The sequence below is a fragment of the Crocodylus porosus genome, unplaced genomic scaffold, assembly GCF_001723895.1.
Source record: "Crocodylus porosus isolate Cpor-Errol unplaced genomic scaffold, CroPor_comp1, whole genome shotgun sequence".
Lineage (NCBI taxonomy): Eukaryota > Metazoa > Chordata > Crocodylia > Crocodylidae > Crocodylus > Crocodylus porosus.
The window spans coordinates 6,118,516-6,130,217 of record NW_017728917.1 but is presented as its reverse complement, the minus strand read 5'-3'; positions in this window follow the sequence as shown (position 1 = coordinate 6,130,217).

The window sequence follows — 11,702 nt, the reverse complement described above, 5'->3', positions numbered from 1 at the left end:
GCAGGTCAGTGGGGGGCTATTTTTCTTTTTTCCTTTTTTTTAAAGATCCAGGACAATGGGGCCAGGTGGGGGATAGGGCCTGTTTGATTCAGAGGTTCGGCCTATTTGGTGGTGGATGAATCAATTCGGGACAGCAATTCAAATCACCGAATTGAATCAGTGTGCCCTGAATCAGCCAAATCTGAATCCTAAGAGAATACTAGCTGATTTGCACAGGCCTGGTGGAAACCTCTGCTCTTCTATGGGTTAGGTTGCAGGTGAATGGGAAGCAGAGAATCTGAAACTAAAAGTGGGAGGGTTATCTTTAGGGATCTGAATTTAATTCTGCCCCCAGACTGATCAAACGTTGGTGTACATGTGCCTTCTAACAGCAGTGCATGCTGTTTTACTGCAGCAGAAACAGAAGCTATATATGAATTATTTTTCCCCAAAATATTTTTGCACGAGCTATAAGTCCAAACAATTGCCCATGAGACAAGCTTTTGTTTCACTTAGGGAACATGGTTAGGATATCAACTTTCTGGCACGTGTGGTATTTGAGCATTGATAATAAAAGTTTAACAAGCTGGATTTTTGTGTGTGTGTGTGATTGTGTGGCACAAAGCCTGCATAGTTTGTTTTTAATAGTCTGGTAAAATCTGTTGCACAGTTGAAATGTATAAGGAGTTGGACAGTGGAGAGGAGAATATTTAGACAAAGATTTATAAGGAAGGCTGTGTTACCATGAAAGTGTCTATTTTTACAAGAGGATAACAACTTAGATATATTAAGCTATTAGGAATTATTTGAATAATAGTCCATTTGGAGAATAGGTTAAATACCTTGGATTTAAGTACCGTTATCAAAGAAAATTCATATGGCCATGTCTCCACTCTTTCTAACAACAGAAATATGACTGGATGCAATAGTATAATAGATTTGTACTGCTTAATTGTCTAGTCCTCTGTTCAGTGATGAGTTCCTATGTGAAACGGCACTGGATGGCATTAAAAATCTTGTGCTAAAGAGATAACAATCTGTCTCTTTTGGTGATGGTGAGGGGGAGATAGCAAATGTACATTTTATTTTCTAGAGATATGTTCTTAATCTGTGAGTGAGTAGGTTTTCAGATAATGCAATGATGATGGGAACACCAGATTTTCACATAGACAGCTCTTGAAGACTACATTGGACTAAAATAGAATTTCCAATTTCCCAAATTCATTAAAAGGATATCATAAGAATTAGCCATACTGTCCATGTTACTAGTTTTCTATTTCGAAAAGCAATTTTTTAAAGTGGACAGACCATGTAAAAAATAGAACCAGCTCCACCTCGCAAAAAAAAAAAAAAATTAAAAAAAATGAAGGATTATTTTTGAAAGAGGAGAGATTAAAAATATGACAGCAAGAAGATGGGTTATGTTTGTCTTTGGAATGACCCCATTCAGGTCAATGACTATTTCACTATGGATGAATTTGATGAGTTTAAACAAGCTTTTTTTTTTTTTTTTTTAAGAAACATATATATCTTTTTCATGCTGAGCAATTTAATTCAGTGAATACACTAAAACTGGGAGATTAAACATAGGTCATATTAAATCCAGCGCAAAGCTCCCAACAACTTCAGTGCAGTCAGGATTTCATCCCAAAGTCTACTGATTTTGGGACGTGAGAGAGAGCAACAGCTCTAAGTTATTGACAAATAAAACCCCGCCTGAGTCGAGATTTGTTTTGTATCATGCTGTGGCCTTTATAGGATTTATTTTCATAGATTTATAACCCACTGAAAATAAAATGGGAGTTTTAAATGCAAAGTCAGAACGATCCTTAATTACAATATTCCTACCTCCTGTTACAGTTCTGCAGGCAAACCCCAACCAGAAAAAAACTGCTGTATAATATAAAAACTAACCTGCACTGCTTCATTATAGCTCATAAGCAATGGCCTGTTTTAGGATACATTCATTTTAATTAAGCCTATCTTTGAGGAACTTGTTGATGGGATTATATAAAGAGATCTTTTTCATAATGCAAGTTGATATAAAACTTTACAAAATTCAATTATTTCTGTCTAATGCTTCATAAGAAATATTTGGGAACTGATTAAAACAATTCTTTAAGCAAATTATACCACTGTCAGAAAACAAGAAAACAGGGTGTCAAAACACAAAGATTTGCAAAGCACCTAGCAAGTGAATTTCCACAGATGATTCCTGCCTGCGAATTATATTAGTTACATTAATTTCAGCTACCTCCAGAAAAAAGAATGTTTTTGCATGTTTGCCATTTGAAATAATAAAAAACCCCAAATGAAAAATGCCCCTTAAAATAATCCCAAGCAGCATGCAGAGAAATTTTATGTTTTAATTTATCCAAGCTTACTCAGCACTGTAAAAACTTGTGTACAGGTTTACAGCTCTCAAGATCCCAGAATAACTACATTTTCTGCAGTAAAACTAGATATATAAAATTCCGTCCACTGCTATCATGTGTGTGTTATTAATAAGTGCATTTCATATACTGCTTTCCTAAAGGAAGACCAAAAATAACAATAAGCAGTATAGAATGGACTCTTCATTGTTTTTTTATTTTGAATTGGCTCCAGTGGTGGTGAAATCAGTGGTGCTCAGATACCCACTTTCGGACAGAAGAGAGAGAAAAGGAGGCTGATTTTCCACTGAGTTTCTCCAATTTTATCTGGTATAGTGGTGTCGAATTCTACACCAAATCCAAACTGAGAGAATTTCCAGATTAAGGAGGTGGTGATACTCTGATAATGATAATGAGTTAGACATTGAGTTATACCATATTTATTGTGGAGCACCAGGCTAAATGGTAGCTGACCTAGTTGTGGTCTTCATGGGCAACCACCAGCAGCAGCTTATAATACATTATAATACCATAGCCACTGGTTGTGAAGGGCAGGCTAGTGAGGAAACTCGGATCCACCAGTTCTCCAAAGGCAAAGTTACTTAGCTTCCATTCATTCCTGTCTTGCATTTGTGTGTGTGTGCATGTGTCACATTATTCGTTAATTAACTCAGCACTCGGGAGAAATTCTAGACTAACACCCTTGGAAAAAGAAGTCTCCTCCATGTTCACAATTAAGAAGAATGCAAATTTAGGTTCCTGCTTCACCACTCTGCAATGTCTCAGCTATCTTTTGGGGAAGAGAGAGCCATCATCCACTTGTCTCTGCTGAGGCACAAAAAGGATACTGGTAGGGTGCATCCAGACAACCGTGGATGTCCATGCAGGCTTATCCCATGCTGCTACTTTGTAGTATGGGAGCGGGGGAGCGGTCAGGCGGTTTGACCCCAAGATATCCCAGGGTAAAAAAAAAATGCCCCAAAAAAGGTGGGGAGGTGCACACGGTGGCAGCATGCGCTGCCCAAAACCAGATCCTGGCTGGCCGGAACCACACTCCAGCTACCAGCCAGGCTTCCTGCTATGGCTTCAGCCCTAGGAGGCCCCCAGGACCCCAGGTAAGTCTGCTGAGGCCGGCACAGCTGCTGGCCCCGACCTCCCCTACCCCACCCAGGGTAACCTCCCGCATGCCAGAGCACTGATGGCATGAGTTTTCCCTGGGGACAAGCAGCAGGAGCACAAGATGTGCCACTGCAACCTGGCCCTGGGGAAACGCACATTCCTGCTCATCTGGACATGCACATAGAGGTTATCATGGAGAACATTTGTCTCATCAGACCTGGGCTGGTTCAACTGATTTCATTTAAACCATCAGTGATTCAGTTGTAAGACACTTTGGTAACTGAAAATTGGGAGTACAACTTAGCTGGCAATCAAGAAAAGAAACTGTCTCCATAACTTTGTTGCCAATTTACAATTCTTTTACAAGGAAATAGAAAATACTTAGAATTTGTGGTGCTTGTCCTTCTTTTTGGGTTGGTGGGGGGAGGCTAAATTTCACATACTTCCTTGCAACATAATGGAGTTATTCAAATGAGGATGGCATTATAAAATATATTATCTATTTGACATGGATATGTGTAATGCTGAAATATTTTTCCTCCCTTAGGGTAAATTTAATTTCCCCAACCACTTCAGAAAACACCAGCTACTATACACAGCTCCACTGCCTACTGCTACCAGAGGAAATTTTAATTTGCCTGTTTAAGTGAATCCACTTGATTGTCCATGCTGCCTATTTGTTTCATTTTTTTAATTCTCCAACCTGTGTCTCCCTAATCAACAATTATCTGCTTCCTTGCACTTGTGCTCCAGATGGGAAAGAAAGCAAGCAGCTGCCTGGGTGCATATCTTACTGGTGATGGATCCATCCTCGCTGCAATTCGTGCATATCATTACAGGCAATTTTTACTTCTTCAGCAAACTTGAACCTCTAAATCATGAAAATCAACCCCTCATTTTCTTTCCTCTGTATTTCTAGTACACCAATTTCTGCATTTATGTTAAGGTACTATGGAGCAAATGAGCAATTATATAAGAAGCTGCACACTGGGTTTTTATGGCCATGTGAGCTGAGTTTGTTATCGTCTAAACATTTCTTAGTTGGATTTAAGGATGGTATAATGGATTTCCACGCCACCTGCTTTTCTAACACAAGGAAAAGTGGATTGCCAGTGTTTGTGAGGGGCAGACTGAGTGGGGTACTAGGATCCACTGATTCTCCAAAGGCAGACAAACTCCTGAAGACCACAGAAATGGGTGAGAGACTCCTTGAGAAATTCTGGACTGTATGTGGACAATAAAGCTATGACTAGGACAAGAAACAAATGGACTTGGAATTATTTCTACTTACCTCTTGCTTGAGTTTAGGACTGCATGACAAGAAAATGAAACATGAAGAAAACAGAAAGTTTGTAGAGTGAATGATCTTGTAGGCCAAGTACAGACAGTCAAAAAACCTGGACTATGATTTAGTCTTCCCAGGTTGGTCTAAGATGAGTAGATTGAACCAATTAACATGTGAGCAGACATTCACTTTTGATTCCACAAATGCAGCCACATGCCTGCCATGGCCCAGGCCAGAAGCTGGAGGGTGCTTCAAATTAAATCAACTTTAGTTCAAAATGCCCCCCCCCCGGTCCATTTTTAAGTGTGGGATACTGATACATGAGACATGGCAGTGCTTTGATTAGAGTGGCTCTCAGACCCACTCTAATTAAAGCCTCAACCTCTCCGTCCCCTCTGCCCAGAGCATGTGTAAAAGTACCTGGAGATATAAGATTTAATGTGCATTAACTAAGGCACATTAATGTAAGTGTAGATGCATCCATTGCTCTCTGCTACTTAAGTCCATGTGCATTTAGGGCATATAGAAAAGTCATCAAGTGCCACCCTGCTGCAGCAGATATCGGAGTACATCTCTTTCCTTTCTGCATGTTTCTTTGCACTAAATAGGCCAATCAGACTCCCATGGCTTGAGAAAGTGAGATTGAATGGGCCTGAGACTGATATTGAGATTTTTGTCTTAGAAGCAAAGAGAATAAGAGACCAAACTTTTCCAACAGAGCTGCAGGTGGTTCAGCACAACTGATAATTGAGTCATTTTTATTTAAATAATTAAATCTAGATGTGGGCACCTACTTTTAAACCTCTAAGTTTGCATATTAGTGCTTAATTTCCCATGAACTCTAACCACCACCTGTTTCAACATGGATCCAGAGATGTGCAAACACCCACTCTGAATTAAAGTACAAAATACAAAGATGGATTTTACTATAGGATCTGAAGTGAAGACATTCAGTACTGGCTGCTATCATAACCCTATGTGCTCTGTTAGCGCACAAAGTGAATGGAGAGAAAAGCCCCAAAATCTTTATGTTTTGCCTTTGCACAACAAGCTAACAAAACATAGTCTCTTCAGGCAAATCCTAAGATGAAAGACATCACGGTGCAGAAGGAATGGGAAGAGAAGAAGGGAGAGCTGGTCCCAGATATTGTCCAGTTTGCACATACAGGCTACAACATCACTAGCCTGATGCAAGTAATTAAGCATCACTTGGACAGCTTATTCCTACGCTTAATTACCAGTTTAACACTCGGTTCATGCTTCCTAAGGTTTTTACCGAAAAATGTGTTTAAACATGTACATGAAGGGCTAAGAAAAAAATAAAAATGTTTTATAATCATTATAATGAACAATCACACTTCAGAAATTAAGCCTTCTTTCACTGCCTCAGCTAAAGCCAAAGACTAAGAGCCCAGGTTACTGATACAGAAAAAAACTTGCCCCTTCGAACAAAGTAGACAGAGGTTTACTGTGTGTTGGGTGTAAAAAATACATTATTTATAGACTATTATTCCCACCTCCTTAAGATAATCTTACTAAAAATACAACAACAAATACAATACTACATACAGGATTATGTATATCAAATCTACTTTTACTGACGATTGTATATTATTAAAAAAAGCTTGAAACTGAGGCACACTTTCATGGGCATGAGCTTATGCAGAGGTGTGTAATTAGTATGGGTTAAATATGTTATTTCTAGTCTTCATTTTACCTAATCCACTGAGTTGGTGCATAACGGTTTCACCACAACAAAATCACCTACAAAAGAGGTGGAAGAGACAGACTCCGATCTGTATTTATCAACTGTGGCAAAATGGTTAAGCTTATAGACCCCAAGGCATGAGCTCAAGACTCACTCTTGCCTTGTGCCCTACTCAATAAGTCTTGAGCTGGAGAGCTCCCGACGTTCTGGTGGCAACAGAAACTGGCCCTTCCTAACTACAGTAGCCTGGTGAACTTGTGGGCTCAGGCTGAACCTTTGACCTTCATCAGCAAATCATGCACTGTCACCTGCTGACAGTTTGTTCAACAGAAAACTGAAAACAAGAACTCCAGCACTGCTAGAAATGTATGTCAGAGTCACTGGGGACTTGTAGAAGTACAGAAAGACAGATGAGGCAAAGCCAGACAAACAGAAATCAATGCACTTTGGGGCCCTGGGAGCTCTCATCACTCCATCAAAATGATGCCGTGCATCTCTACAACAGGAAACAATGACCACCAACAGCAGTGGAGCCTTGAGAAGCTGCCTTGTGGTCATGTGTGCCTTCCTCTGTAGGAAGTAGCTGTCTGGAATGACAGAGACGACATCTGCATGGAATAATCAGCATGGAGAGAGACAAGGTGCACCAAGTCAGGTATTTTGCCCGAGAGGTTTGCCGGCAGGCAGCGGTTACAGCAGGGTGAAACAACAGAGCTCCAGGACATGGCGTAAGCAGGGCAAGTGGACGTAAGCAGGGCAAGCAGGAATGCTGATGGTTCTGCAGGTCTATGTGATAGCATGGACCACTAGGAAGATGGGATGTTGTTAGTAAGCTCAGATATTCGTTTCATAGATTTCATAGACATTAGGGCTGGAAGGGACTTCGGGAGATCATCGAGTCCAGCCCCCTGCCCAAAGGGCAGGAAGTCAGCTGGGGTCATAGGATCCCAGCAAGATAAGCATCCAATTTACTCAGGAGTAATTATTTGTAACGGTCTGTTACAGGCACATTAGTGTTCTCAGTGTTAATATTATCACATTTTGGCTTGGAAGGGAAATACGGTATTGCGAGCAGTGTTTTTAAGGGCTGAGCTTTGCTGCCATACAGTGTGGGAAGGGTTTCATAGTGCTTAGGGTCCGAAGGGACTTAAACATCATCAGGTCTGACCCCTGCCCCAGGCAGGAACAGGTGGCAGGGTCATATCACCCCAGCCAAATATCTGTCTAGCCTCCTCTTGAAGACCCCCAAGGTAGGAGGGAGCACCACCTCACTTGGGAGCCCATTCCAGAGCCTGGCAGCCCTAACTGTGAAGTAATGCCTCCTGATGTCCAGCCTGAATCTGCTCTCTAACAATTTGTGGCCATTATTCCTAGTAACCCCAGGTGGTGCCCAGGGGAACAGAGCCTCCCCCAATTCTCACTGCCCCCCCCACCATGTGAGTTTGTAAATGGCCACCAGATCCCCTCTCAGCCTTCTCCTGGGGAGGCTGAATAGATTCAGGCCCTTTAGCCTCTCTTCGTAGGGCCTGCCCTTCTGCCCCGTGACCATGCATGTGGCCCTCTTCTGGACCCTCTCAACGCTAGCCGCTTCCCTCTTGAAGTGCGGCGCCCAGAACTGGACGCAGTACTCCAACTGCGGCCTGACCAGTGTTGCATATAGGGGGAGCATCACCTCCTTGGACCTGCTTGTGGTGCATCTGTAGATGCACAACAAGGTGTGGTTAGCCTTACTGACCGCTTCCTCGCATTGGTGACCCAATGACTCCAAGATCCCTTTCTGCCACTGTGTTGAGAAGAAGGGGGTTTCCCAGCCTATAGGTGTCATAATGCTCCTGTAATGCATGCCCACCTGGAAATGGATAGTGGATAAAGCAGGACTCTGGAAAAAGCACCATGCACAATGAGTGATCAAAGAATACCAGACAGTTAATTAGATAGGAGAGAACTTCAGTGATCACAGTCCATTGCTAAGGCAAATAAATGTAAGTTCATGTCAGCCTAGTTTTCCAAGTTTCTCCCTCAAAGCTGACTGGCTACTTTCAGCTGACACCTACTCTTATATGCGTAGCCAGTGATGTCTTTGTAGGCTTCTCCTCAATGCAGCACACATGGTGGACATTGATTCAGTGGCCATTTAGCAAGCCCAAGAAGTGCTGTATGGAAAGTTCGTTGTAATTTCCATCTCCTATTCTTCTAGTTTTCTCTCCCTTAAGGAAAATCAATTTGAGAAGTGACCCACTTATCTGATACTTCACATCCAGGAAGATGCAGCCACAAACAAAAACCTAACAATCTCGAAACACAACTGGTGCTTTGTCAGACTCTTGATTGCTAATAAAACAACACACATTGTTAAGGTGCCTGCTATGAATAAAAAATAAAGTTAGCAATAGCCACAAAGCCACCTTAAGGGTATTAAAAAGTATTGCTAAGCATGGTATAATTGTCTTGATGTCTAAAGCTGTTCAATAATGAATTGTGCTTGCTTACATTTTTTGAAACAGAAACCATATTCAATAAAACACCAGCAGCTATTCAAAAATAACTTTAATAAAAAAGCTTTTGTGTTTATTTTTACTTATACTTTTAAAACTTCCTCGTCCAATTATCTCCAATCAGGCCTGACAGTTCAGTTCTAGGGTTAAAGAGCTTCCAGTTCCATTATAGATAAGCTCACAGGTATTGATTTGAGCTTTTTTTTTTTCCTCCCAGTCACAACTAGATATCTGTGGAGGACAGAAAGTTTTTAAATCCTTTGCTAAGTGGCAGGAGTGAAACGGGAAAAGGGAGCAATGCAGATCAAATGAAATTATAGGAACCAGTTTATTAGAAACTTTGCTTCTGCACCAGGTGTTATACATAGAGTTTCAAAGGTCACCTTTTCTGAAATTATCATTGCTAGTTTAGGTATTCTATATGGATTAGCACTAAGTAAACCTCTACATTTATCCTGAGAATTGAGCTCAAGCATTATATCTTAAAACCAGGACTAACCGATTTAATGGGAGCTTTTTCTTTCTTCTTTATAGTGTTAGAGTCTCTTGGGTTCAAAGGTCTTGTTGTTCTAATTTATTTAGGCATGTGTTCGGCTGGAGGCTAATTACTCTCCCTGTGCAATTAAAGCATTACTAATTGTTGCATCTCCGTTTTAGCGATTAGAACTTGTCCCATTCCTATGTCCAGTCATTACCTCATAACTTGGAAAATTAGGATCATGGGCACACTGTAAGAGCGCATAGATTGCAGATGAGGTTGAGAAAAGAGCCATGTTGAATGTATCGCTAAACTAGTCATGTTGATTGTTTGATGGGCTTGGTGTGAAAAAGACCAATCAACTCAATGTTTTTAATTGTGTCTTTTTCACACTCATTAAAAAAGAAAGCTAAACACATGCCTTGCTGTTAAACTGTCTCTGTTAACCCATGATATCCTGCTTCATATTTGTTTTCTATTTTTCTAGAATATAAAAATCCATGTCAGCAGTGGAAGACGAAGGTATTTTGTGCACACACACACCTTTCAGGCTGCAGCATATTTGGCCAAGCTAGCAGTCCTCTCAGTACCAATATGCTGGAGCATAAAGAGAAAAGCAATTTTAAGCAGATGAGGCTCTACATGTTCTTCAGTTGAATATTAACAAGGAGAGTAAGAAAAGATATTAAATAGCACAATGACATTTGAGAAAAGAGTGATTATCAGTTCCATAGCAGATTTCTTTTCTTTTCCCGAGTAATTGTGGAGGTCAGTCAGTAAGTATCTATGGCTTTGTGATACTGGGTCACACTGGTACAAATGTGGTAAAGACAGGCCTTTTCTCTACAGAATTAGCATAGTCTCACAATGATTTCTGCTTCCACGCACAAGAATCCTCAAGCTGGGACTGTGGGTTTCACCGGCAACAGGTCTTCTATTCTGCCATAAAACAGGATGGGTTAATTTAGGAGTGTGCAGCTGACACACAAATGACCCCACCTTCTAAAAATGCCGTCAGCCCATGAAATCTCACTGCAGATGGGGAGGGCCAAGTCAACTGTGGGGCTGTTCTACCTACCTCCTCAACACAGCAGTATGAAGGGGAAAGTGTGCATGTTCTTAAGTCAGATTGGGTTTAAACTAGTTAGCAACCTTCAGTGATCAGTTCTGCAGTGACAATTTTGCAATTTTGGTTATAACATGGGTTAACAGCTGAAGTTCAAGTGCTGGATTCCATAGAGGCTTCAACCAGAACGCCTATGCTAGCTTAAAACCCAGGTTACTTGTCTTCACTTTCTTTTCAACCTGAGTGTATTAACATACACAACATACTTGGCAGTGTAGACAGACCAGGGTTGTAATAAACTATGGGAATCAGTATTGTCCAAATTGTCTGGCACTTAGAATTTGCCCTATACGACATAATATGGCCACGCTTTAGGTGTCAAAATAGTACTACTGCTTGTGAGAAATAGCGTGACATGGACATTATGGGTCAGCCTGTGCTGCTCTTAGTCCCACTGATTCCAAGGGTGTAACTCATAAATATTATTCAGATGATTAACTCAAGGGCAATATATCATTTGAGAAGGGTACAAAGAATCCAGCATTCAAAATTTCAGTACTGCTGTGCAGTTGGAAACACAGTTGTAAGCTTGACCGAAAGAAGAGGTAAGAAAAGATGGTTCCTTCTCTTCCAGGTGTATTATACATCAATTAGGGGGAGTTCTTATATTCACAACAAAAAGGATGAGAGAATATCCTCCAGAGATTCAGAAGCTCCTAACAAACACCTTGGACTGACACTTCTAATTCGGACCGATCTTCCAGCTTATTCACTAGACTCTATCCATCTTCCAGTTCATACACAAGATTTTATCAGTGAATTATTTTTAGTCTTATCAGCAATGGCCTGCTAAGATATACAGGGACTTTGCACATTTTCTTCTGGCTATTGGAACTCTTGTCTGTATATATGTACCAGTGATTTGCCATCCAAGGGGAAAAGTTCTTCCCTTGATTTCACCATGCACTATATTCTTGATTCTTCTAATGCATTGAAGAATATATATATCCATTTATACACAGATATATATATCTATATATATATATAGATATATATATAGACACACACACAAACACACATGTATTATTCTAGTGCATTGACTGTTGGTCTGATAAAAGATATTGGATTTACCCGAAGAACCTTGTTTGTTTATATCTTTAGACCAAGACAGCTACAACCTACACCATTGACTGTTATATA